Source organism: Zea mays, chromosome 6 (assembly GCF_902167145.1).
Source record: "Zea mays cultivar B73 chromosome 6, Zm-B73-REFERENCE-NAM-5.0, whole genome shotgun sequence".
Classification (NCBI taxonomy): Eukaryota; Viridiplantae; Streptophyta; class Magnoliopsida; order Poales; family Poaceae; genus Zea; species Zea mays.
Window position 1 is genome coordinate 17440584 of NC_050101.1, and position 9987 is coordinate 17450570.

The 9987-nt window shown below is 43.4% G+C and overlaps 1 long non-coding RNA gene across 1 annotated transcript; it reads right to left on the minus strand.

Annotated features, from left to right (window-relative positions):
* Positions 1-7302: 7302 nt before the first annotated feature.
* Positions 7303-9449, minus strand: LOC109942341 (uncharacterized). The gene is made up of 3 exons (XR_004850037.1): positions 8870-9449; positions 8129-8206; positions 7303-7506 (listed from the first exon to the last, which is right to left on the minus strand). It is a non-coding gene; the product is annotated as an uncharacterized lncRNA (long non-coding RNA).
* Between the last annotated feature and the right edge of the window lie 538 nt (positions 9450-9987).

Here is a 9987-nt window from a genome sequence, read left to right on the forward strand (position 1 = left end):
GCGAGTCCGAGCCTGACTCACCTACTAACAAAGGCAAGCCCCGGTGCATGCAACCCTTTTCCTTGTGTTTTTAAAATACTTTTTGCACACTTTAAGTCTAGTGAAATGTGCATTAGGTTCATAGGAAGTGCCTGAAACCCTTTGATGCATTGCTTTCCTTGATATCCCTACCTTTATAAATACTTCTGTGAAGTATCAAAATTATGATTTACAAAAATGCTTAGCCTTGCTTAGATCTTGTGGATAGAGGTTATTCTCAATTTAACCCAGGAGAGGATGGCTTCTACCCGCAAGAATATTTTCATTTAGAGCAATGGTGGGATCTTACTGCAAAGTTCCCTGTGATGCTCTTTCATCCTAAGGAACAGACACAATCCTAAGGATGGAAATACGTAAATTGAAACTTGGGGGTAGGAACAGGTGATGTTCTACCCAGGTTGATTAAGGATTGGATGCGTATGTAGGCTTGATGATCGAGGACCCTTTAACTGGTCACATGCCTCGTCATGGGTAAGCCTTGCCTCGGGCAGACTAAGGCCAGAATAAGATAACACGAAATGGGAGTGGAGCGGTGGCGAGAGTAGCGTGTACCCTCCGTGGCAAGAGGCTGGACGGTGGTGTATCTGTGCTCTCGGTTTGCGTGAACCTGATCCGGTCTTAAGAACCCCGGTGGCGGGTTGACATATGCAAGGGTTAAGTGCTACATATGTCGTGTGATTGGAGATCCTCAGCTGAGTATAATCGATTCGGATCGCCGTACCTTCGCGGTTATGAAGACTTGGTCACTGACCTACAACCTAAGTCTGGATGTGAACTTCATGAATAAAAATGATGTTGTATTGATGAGATGGTGAAATTAGACCAGCTGCAAACAGAGTCTATTAATACTTAATCTGGCATTAAAAGATTGAAAGTAAGGACTCACTTTAGTAAGCTGCTTCTGCAAAAGTATAAGTTGATTTTTGTTAAAGCCTCTCCTTGACTCCTATTTATCCAGCATACCCTTGAGAGTCTTTTCCTTAGTCGGGTAAGACATGCTGAGTAATTCCATACTCAGGGTTTATCCCTTTGTTGTTTTTAGGTGAGGAAGCGACAAATTTTGTTGCTTTTGCTCCAAGGTGGTATCTAATGAAGAAAAACAAGAATGAAGATACGGGAGGACTTGGTCCTCCACATAGGCTCTTTTTGTTTGATAGTTTTTGGGAGGAGTTTTTGCCTCCCTTGAAATGTGTACTACTCAGCACTTGTTTATAGCTCTGGTCTGTAATAAGTAACTTGATCTTACTTTCTAAATAAATGTAATTTTATGTAATTGCTTCCGCATTTCTTTACCTCCGATGTTCTGTAATGTCTGCAAGACGGGTGAAACGTTCCTGGTAAGGTAAGAAAGAGGATACCGAACTTGTCGAGTGATTCAGGAACATCTACAGGGTTGTCTGATGTCTGTTGGACAAGGACAACTGTAGGTGGGCCTAATTACTTGGGAGGTTCCGTCACAGCTGGTATCGGAGCGTAGCCCTTCTCTGCAAATATTATTAGGCATCTTCAAAAGATTTTCTAAAGTTTTATCTACAAAATCTTTTCCCTTCTTATCTAAGAAATTCTGAAGAGTTTATTTTAAAGACCAGATAGGAAGAGTGCGATGTATAGAAGGTATGAATCAACTAAGGTTGATTCTGTAATTACACATGCATCATGTCATACAAACTTTAAGTTAAACCCCCTGTGTAGTTAGTTTAGTGCATGATTCATCTACCTTGTTCAAGTGAATAGAGTGTATCCGTTGCCCTTCTCTGTAGATGAATCAACAAGAAGCTCCTACAGGAGTTGGAGAGTTTCTACGAGATTTTGGTGTTCCAGTGGTCCTGTGGCGACTACTTCAAGAGGTTGGATATACCGAAGCACCCAAGTACCAGTGGTCACGCACTGTTCTTAGAGGACAACCATGGTATGAGGTAGTAGTGCGTATTCTAGAACGTGCTAGAAAACCAGCTTGGCCGTATTGGATGTTCCATGCCGAAGGAATGACTCCTTGGGAGGGCGCTCAGGTAGCTGCCTTAGAGGTACTAACAACCATTTGTTACCAAAAAAGGGAAGAAATACAAGCCACATCTATGAGGTTGTTCCCTGCAGTTGCCTTAAGTGACCCGTTGGTGTATCATCACCAGGCCCGATTAATGGAAAGCATTCCTATTGGGCAGGATTCTGTTGAATCGGCATCTGCTCGAGTTTTGATGGCCGTGCTTGAGTTGCAACTTACTCGGGGGCACAGTCGTCAAAAGTGGCAGCAGTTGTACACTGGGAGCTATGCAGCATTTAAGATGATGGAAAGGGCCAAGAACATTGCTTGTACTCAAGCACAAGAACGACTTGAGGAAACGAAGGTTCAAGCGGAGCAGGTTATTGGACTAGAGCATCAGGTGACCGAACTTCAGATGCAACATCAAGTTGATCAGAATCGCATTAAGGAGCTTGAGCATCAGCTAACTAATGCTCATTCTAAGTTAAAAATTGTGAGTAAGCAACAAGAAGAAATTTGTCTGTATGCTGTTGCTGTTAAAGAAGACCTTAAGGAAACCCTGAGCTTCATAAGCCATCAGGATCAAGCGATCAAAGAATTGAATCGTGCTCATCCCATGGAGTTTCAAGTAGCACAACAGCTTGTCAACCGTCTGCAGCAAGCAGTGCATAGGCTCAATGTTGCCTTCTATCCTACTCCTGCACCAACGGACTAAGGGTTCCTTGGAAGACTGGCAGCAAACATCTAGCAGATAGTGTAGCTAGAGAAGATGTAGTAGACTAATGTAATAAGGTAGGTGTAGATAGACCAGCTTGGTAAGAAAAACAGGTTAAACTTTGTTGGAAAGAGTTTTCCTGTTTTACCTGGATCATGTAGCATGTGAGCTTGTATATGGCTATGGTGTAAGGAACGACTGCCAGTTTATGAAGCAACTTTTAACATCTATAGTAGTTTCTCAAGATTCAAGAGTTAAGATGGCTATTTCCTTGGATATTCCATGTGGATCACCATGTTGCCTTATTAACCTAACCTAGGAAAGACATGTTATCTATCGAATGCCTACCAACTTAATTCTTGACATGTTGACCCCTATGATGGGCATAGAAATATGTTTGGGCTGAATTAACAGTCTCCCACCATACTTCTTTCATCAAGATTAGGTTAGGGCCCTGCCTTATTCACTTCCTTGGGCCATGATCTATTTGGGTCTCTACTTGTGATTGTACTTACCGGTGGAGTCTCCTTTGTACCTTGTCATCCTTGATCAGTCTATTTGTGTTGTGTAAGATTCCTTATTGGTTATGTCTGGTATTGGCGTTATGACTAAAATTGATGATGCTGCGCCAAAACCGAGGGCCTCTTGTGGGTATACACACAAGGTTGTGCTGCTCGATATACGCTAGTATCATAGTTAGTAGTCATAATCCATTATGAGATTATATCAATATGTTATCTCTACACAAATTATTCTTACCACATGAGATTCATTTTTGGTGCCAGTTTTATAATGGTGTCATGGTTAAGGACTTATGGTACCGCGGCGAAACTGAGAGCCTCCTGTGAATGTGCACCCAGGATTTTGCTGCTTGGCGCATGTTGGTGTCGAAGTCTCTGGTCATGATCCATTGTGAAACTACACTGATGTGTGATCTTCTGTGGACTCTTTCCTTAAAACAGTTTCTTGTTGTTTGAAAGGAGATCAAGCAACATCCGTCATTTCCATTAGATCAAAAAGGCATACCACGTTCATATGTGGTCTTATTTCTTTGAATCTTGGTAGTAACTACTTACACAAGTTCCCTTTGCATCCTTTGTGTAAAGGTGAAGCCCTGGAGCTTTTTAGTGTTGAATAACAACTGATTAGCTCCTAGGATGGAGATCTGTTTCTCTGCTATTGAAATGCAGGAATTTGTTCATTCGCTTCCCTAGTTAATTCATGTATTCCCTAACCAAGTGGATAATTCATCTTGCATGAAGAAACGGATGAACAACATGCCCAAATGGATTTTCACCCAAATGCATGACCTTTTGCTTGCAAATGTGAACTCTCAACCTTTTGGCTTACCAATGGTTCTGAGAGGATTTGCTTAATGTCAAAAGTAGTTCAACAAGTTGGTTTTGACTAACTTATAACTGCCCGTTGAACGAATGTTGAGTTTAGAGATCGTTTTATCGAGTTGTCTAAACTCACTTTGGTTCAGCCCACCCTAAGGAAAGTATTTGCCAAAATGAGATTAAGTCAGCCAATAGCCACCTAATCATCGCTCTAGTCGCGCCTCGACCACCTCACACATGCTTTTCCTGTGTGTGTGATCATGCCGATCCATGACTAGTGCTGGATAAAATGGACTGGTTGCAAAGTTCGCATTTATAGATCCCTCCGCTGGTAATTTTCTTGAATCAATATCACCTTTCATGGACTTGGATTCCCTAGCTAACACAAGTTGACCGTGATGTTATTCGACATTCACACCCGTCTCGTGTGCTATGAACTTACTGTAACCACTTGTTGGTAAACCTCTTCTTGTATGTTTTACCCAAGATGGTGCATCTGATTCTATTGGGTAAGGTTGCATAATTGCCACCCAACAGACTCAGATAGTACAGTGTCATCAGAAGAAGCAAGTTGCACACATGGAACCTTAGGTGTTCCTCTGGTGGACAAAGATGCAAATTGAAATTGCATACTATGTGGCTAGATATAACACTTGTAAACGTACCAAGGCCATATACATGAAGACCGTTAGTCCATTACAATCCTTACCTATATCCCAACATGGAAAGGGGAAGATATTGTATGGACTTTATCGTGGGATTACCCAGGACTACAAAAGGATATGACCCTATCTGGGTTATTGTTGATTAGCTTATGAAAATTTCTCATTTACTGCCAATCAAGACCGATCACCCAGTTACTGCCTATGCTCAATTGAACATTGATCACATTCTCAGTCTGCGTGGTGTTCCGAAGACCCTAGTGTCGGATCGTGGATCGCAATTTGTATCCAAATTCTGGGAAGAACTTCATAAATCCCTGGATACTAAGTTGCTCCGCAGTTCGGCCTATCATCCTCAAACCAGTGGGCAGACTGAAAGGGTAAACCAAATGCTGGAAGATATGCTACGGGCATGTGTTCTGGAATTCCCACAGTAATGGGGTGAAAGTTTGCCCTTAGCGGAATTCTCGTATAATAATAGCTATCAAAGAGTATCAAGATGACACCCTTTGAAGCTTTATATGGACGACGAGGTCGTACTCCGCTAAATTGGCCTGAACCTGGAGAAAGGTACTTCTTTAAGCCTGATATGGTGTAATAAAGGAATAAACCCCCACCCCACCCCTGCCTTGTACCAGAAATAAGGAAATAAAAATGTGACACATTTCCTTTTCCATTCCTCGCCCTAGGACTTTAAATCTCGGGACGAGATTCTTTTATGGGGGGAAGGATGTAACACCCCTGGTGTTACTATAACTAAAACCTGAGCATGACATCATAAGCATGGGCATTGCATATGTTTGATACACCTAGAGTGCATTCACTAGGCAAAAATTTCAAACAAGTTGTATTGTTTTAAAGTTTACAAATAGGACCCTGGTTTAAGAACTTAACCCTAACTAGTGGTTAATGGGGTAAAGCTTAACCTAAGTTAAGAAAACCTAAAGGCTTTAGGGTAAAAGTCATAAAATGACCCCAACAATAAAGTTGAATCACATTTATACCCCTGAAATGCCAGAAACCCTAATTGGAACCCGGGAAAACCCTGAAATCAAACCCTAGGGGCTTATGTGTAAAAGTGATGAACCTTTGGACTAAAGTGTAAAAACTACTATGTTTAAACATATAAAGTCATTTGGTTCACAAATATGTGGACTTGAAAGCTAAACCCTAAGTTTTGGACTCATTTGCAAAAAGGACCTTGATTTTGATTCCTATGCTAAGTCTGAAATCAGGGTTATAGGCCCAACTTTGGGGCTGTGTAGCTTTCAAAATAATGAGAATTCATGTTAGGTGACCGCATCAAAGTTGAAGACCTAACATAGGAGAATAACTTTGCTTAAGAAGGCAAGCATAGTTATTAAGAAAAAGTCAGAGATAATTAAGCCTCAAGTTTGGCTGTCAGGCTGGTCCATTCTGAAATTCAGATTCTCAGTGGAACAGAGCCAACTTGGTGTGTGAATTCAAACTTGAATTGTTGAGAAATTGATCAGGGTTGCTCTAACAAAGTTGTAGGGCTACTATACATGAGCAACTTTGATGCAGACATCTCCTGCTGTTGTTATATAAAAATTGAAGAAAAATCTACTCAAAGTCGCTCTGTCAGAACCGGATTAGAAAACTGAAACTGAACCCTAGGTTAGAAATGGTCCCAGTGTGGTGAGGCCAAGTTTGGGGCGCCATATTTTTGAATCCATTCGGTTTTAGCCCATGAATCCTATAGCTAGTTTGTAGGCTGATACATGGTGAACAAATCTTAGTAAAGGATATTGTTCTGTTTCTAATAAAAATCCGGAGATCAAGATGGGTGAAGATGGTCGGTTCTGGCGACTGAAGAACAATCGCCATGGAACAGTAGCTGAGCAGATTAGAATGCCAGCTCACCTCGCCGACGTTGATCGCCGCCCGAATTCGTGCACAGTATTGGGTGGATAACGTCGGGGCAGGACAATCCATACGTGGCGCCACTGCCCTAGCCCAGCCGGAGTTACTCACCGGCGGCCGCCGTGACTCAGTGCAGTTCGCCGTGCTGTCGCCATACTTCAATCTCTACTAGGTAAATGCCCGTGCGTTGCAGCGAAAACATATAATATCACAATAACTTATGTACAAATGTGTGTTATACTGTTGTGAGAAAACGTTTCGTAATCTATTTATGATCCAGACATATATAAATTGTTATTTTAATCTAACTATTTCAACACTACATAGTACTATACATACTTCTATATATGATTTTAATAGTGTCATGTCAATTGCATCATTTAAATGTTAAGACTATCACAAAAAACTACAAACTTATACAATTCTTCAGAAAATATTTAGGTGCCTTGAAATGATATACAAAATATTCGACAAATGTTAGTGTACAATGATTACATACATTGATCACTCTCCTGCTTATTGGATTCACATTGCAATATATATCATCCACGCTAGCCAAATGTTCGGCCAACAAACGATAGCCAGTTACAACATTACACTCGACATCAAAGAAGCTTGGAGTAGCAGAGGATTCAACAGCAACAACAAAGCAATTTAGTCTCAAGCAAGTTGTGAGGAAAGTGGATGATTGCAAGAGGAATACAAAGAATTAGGTGTGTACCCTTGTTTCAATATTGACAATCTCTCTAAGTAGTGACAACCAATCTGTGAATAAGAATAGAATATCTTCAGCTAGACCACTGGAGCTTGAGAAGATTTTCTTGGTAGCATCATAAACTACCTTCTCACCTCCGAGCTTAGATGGCAAAGTAGATATATTAGCAGCTGTACAAAAGGACAATGAATCAATACCTGCTACAGACATATAAGTATTTCTCCGGTAGTAAGAAGCTAAATGTGTGCATCAATATTTTAAAAGAATTTAGAATAAGAAAAACAAGGTCAATAATTTAGAGCATTCAAGCCAAATATATGTACCTGCAGCAATGACTGGTAAATCTAGAACCAAACAGAGAATTCTAGAACCAAACAGAGAAACAGACGGCCTGATTGGTTGCCGACAGCATCTGCGCCTGGCTTACATGAGCCTGTACCGGTTGAGTCGCTCATATTTGGCATCTGGACGCATGCAGGCTAATAAGTGTAAAAAAGCCTTGCCTGCAACCGCGTGTACAGGTTCCGACAGTGCTGTTCAGCCAACCAATCAAAAGCACAAGCCCAGTTAACGCATGCGGGGACCCTGGCGCCAGGGGCTAGGTAACCAATCATGCGAAGAGTGGCTCTGTTCTGATTGCCAAATACAGAATAGAGCCATTCCATACTCAGAATCTGGAATGGAACTATTCCATCCAAATAAACTCTAGAACCAAACACTACCAGCACAAGTTTTATTGCTGCTGACATACATAGCAAGCTTTTCTGATCTGTATATATCGAACATGCTTACATATGCTTCCTCTCTAGTTTTGCATGCCGATCGTGGCTCTGTCCTGCTGCCTAAGCCTCTCTACTGACTGAATTTCTCCTGCCAACATGCATGTGAGACAACACGTCAGAACAAGATCTCGTGCATGATGCATTAACAGATCTACCAAATGATATTTGTAGGGGAACACTCTAAAATCGGTTATTTAAATCCAAAGTTAGCTTTATCCCGACTATCAGCTAGCTATCACAACCCCCAGTCCGTTGAATAGGAATAACATCAAATTTCTTCAGCTAACTATGTGCAGATCGATAACAAGGACCAGTTAGAATGGTAATTCAGGATGCCTAATCTATTATGCAGTTCATGATTTCTAAATGTATCCATGGTCGTCCTACGCAAATTGACGAACACTGCATTTGAGAACATGCTGGTCAGCTGTTGTGCTATTACAAAAAAGGGGCAAACCAAACCCTTTCCATTGAGAATGAAGACAACAACAACACAGGGAATCAATAGATTATAGTGATTTAACCATCTGCATTTAAGATGCCTAATCTAGTATGCAGTTCGTGATTTCTTCGCAGATAGGTACAATCAGGTATCCATGTTCGAATGTGACATCAACCACATCCCACACGAATGCATTAACCAGATCCATGCGTCATACAGCATCAAACCGATGGAGCAGCCGAAACAAGCACCGTGCACGGACGGGATCGGGCGAGCGCGTGATCCAGGAATGGGGACTGAGGGCAGTACCTTGCCGCCCAAGAGGAAGATACCGGCCAGGCCGGCGGTGGCGACGCCGCACCAGATGACGACCGTCGATGAGAGCAGTGACCACTTGCGGTAGATCATCTTTGACCTCCTCGGATCCCTCTCTCGCTCTCCCATCCCTTGGCGTGCGTGCAGGTGCGGCGGCGGCGGCTAGTCCTCGACCTCGATAGAGCTGCTGGACGTGTCACGGATGGAGAAGAGAGAGACAGACGGATTCCACCAAAGAATGGGCCCTTGTAACGAGGCGTATCATGTCGTGGCAATCGGCGGCGGCCCTGCCGGTGCAGGCGAGCGAGCGCAGCACGGTGCCGAGCTCCTCGGCGGAGATGAGCCCGTCCCTGTTGCCGTCGAACACGTCGAACGCCTCCCGCAGGTCCCTCTCCTCCTCCTCCGCACCATCGGCCTCTTCAGCGTCGCCCTCCGCCGCCACTGGCACCGGTACCTCCCTCGCCGCTGATGGGGCGGATCCGAGGCCACCTTCCATTGACGGCATGGGAGGAGGCTGGGGCGGAGATCATCGGCCACCTTCCGTGATTGATGGTGGGGCGATCCTCGGCACAAATCTGCGGCAGCACGGACAACGGCCGTGTTTCAGGAAACAAATCAGGAAGCTAAATGATTCTCGGCAGAACCGTGCATGGCGCCGTTGTTGGTAGTATAGATTCCGTTGATGGCGGCCATTGTTGGTAGGAGATCGCGACGCGGATGGCGGTGCGGGTGGGAGTGGGAGGCAGAACCGTGCACCATATCAGTGTGGACGTCTACACTATGTTCTTAATAGTATTAGAGATTACTGTGCTTCGTCCTTACGTGGTAGACATGCGTTAATAATCCACCTCGTGGCCGCGGACCGATCCCGTACCTCCGCGGCTATAAATAGCCGTTAGGTCCACGGCGAGATGTTTTCGTCTACACCAGTAAAGCTCAGTAGAAGTCCCAAATTCGTGAAATTTCCTCCACCGTTCCCAAAATTGACAGTGCATGGTGATGCTACACTTCTTTACGGACGTGTAGCCTTAATCTTGCCTCCCAATTCCAACCGAGACCGTTGCGGCTTCGATTTCCCCTTTTCTGTTACCCGCGAGCCAGGATCCTCCGCG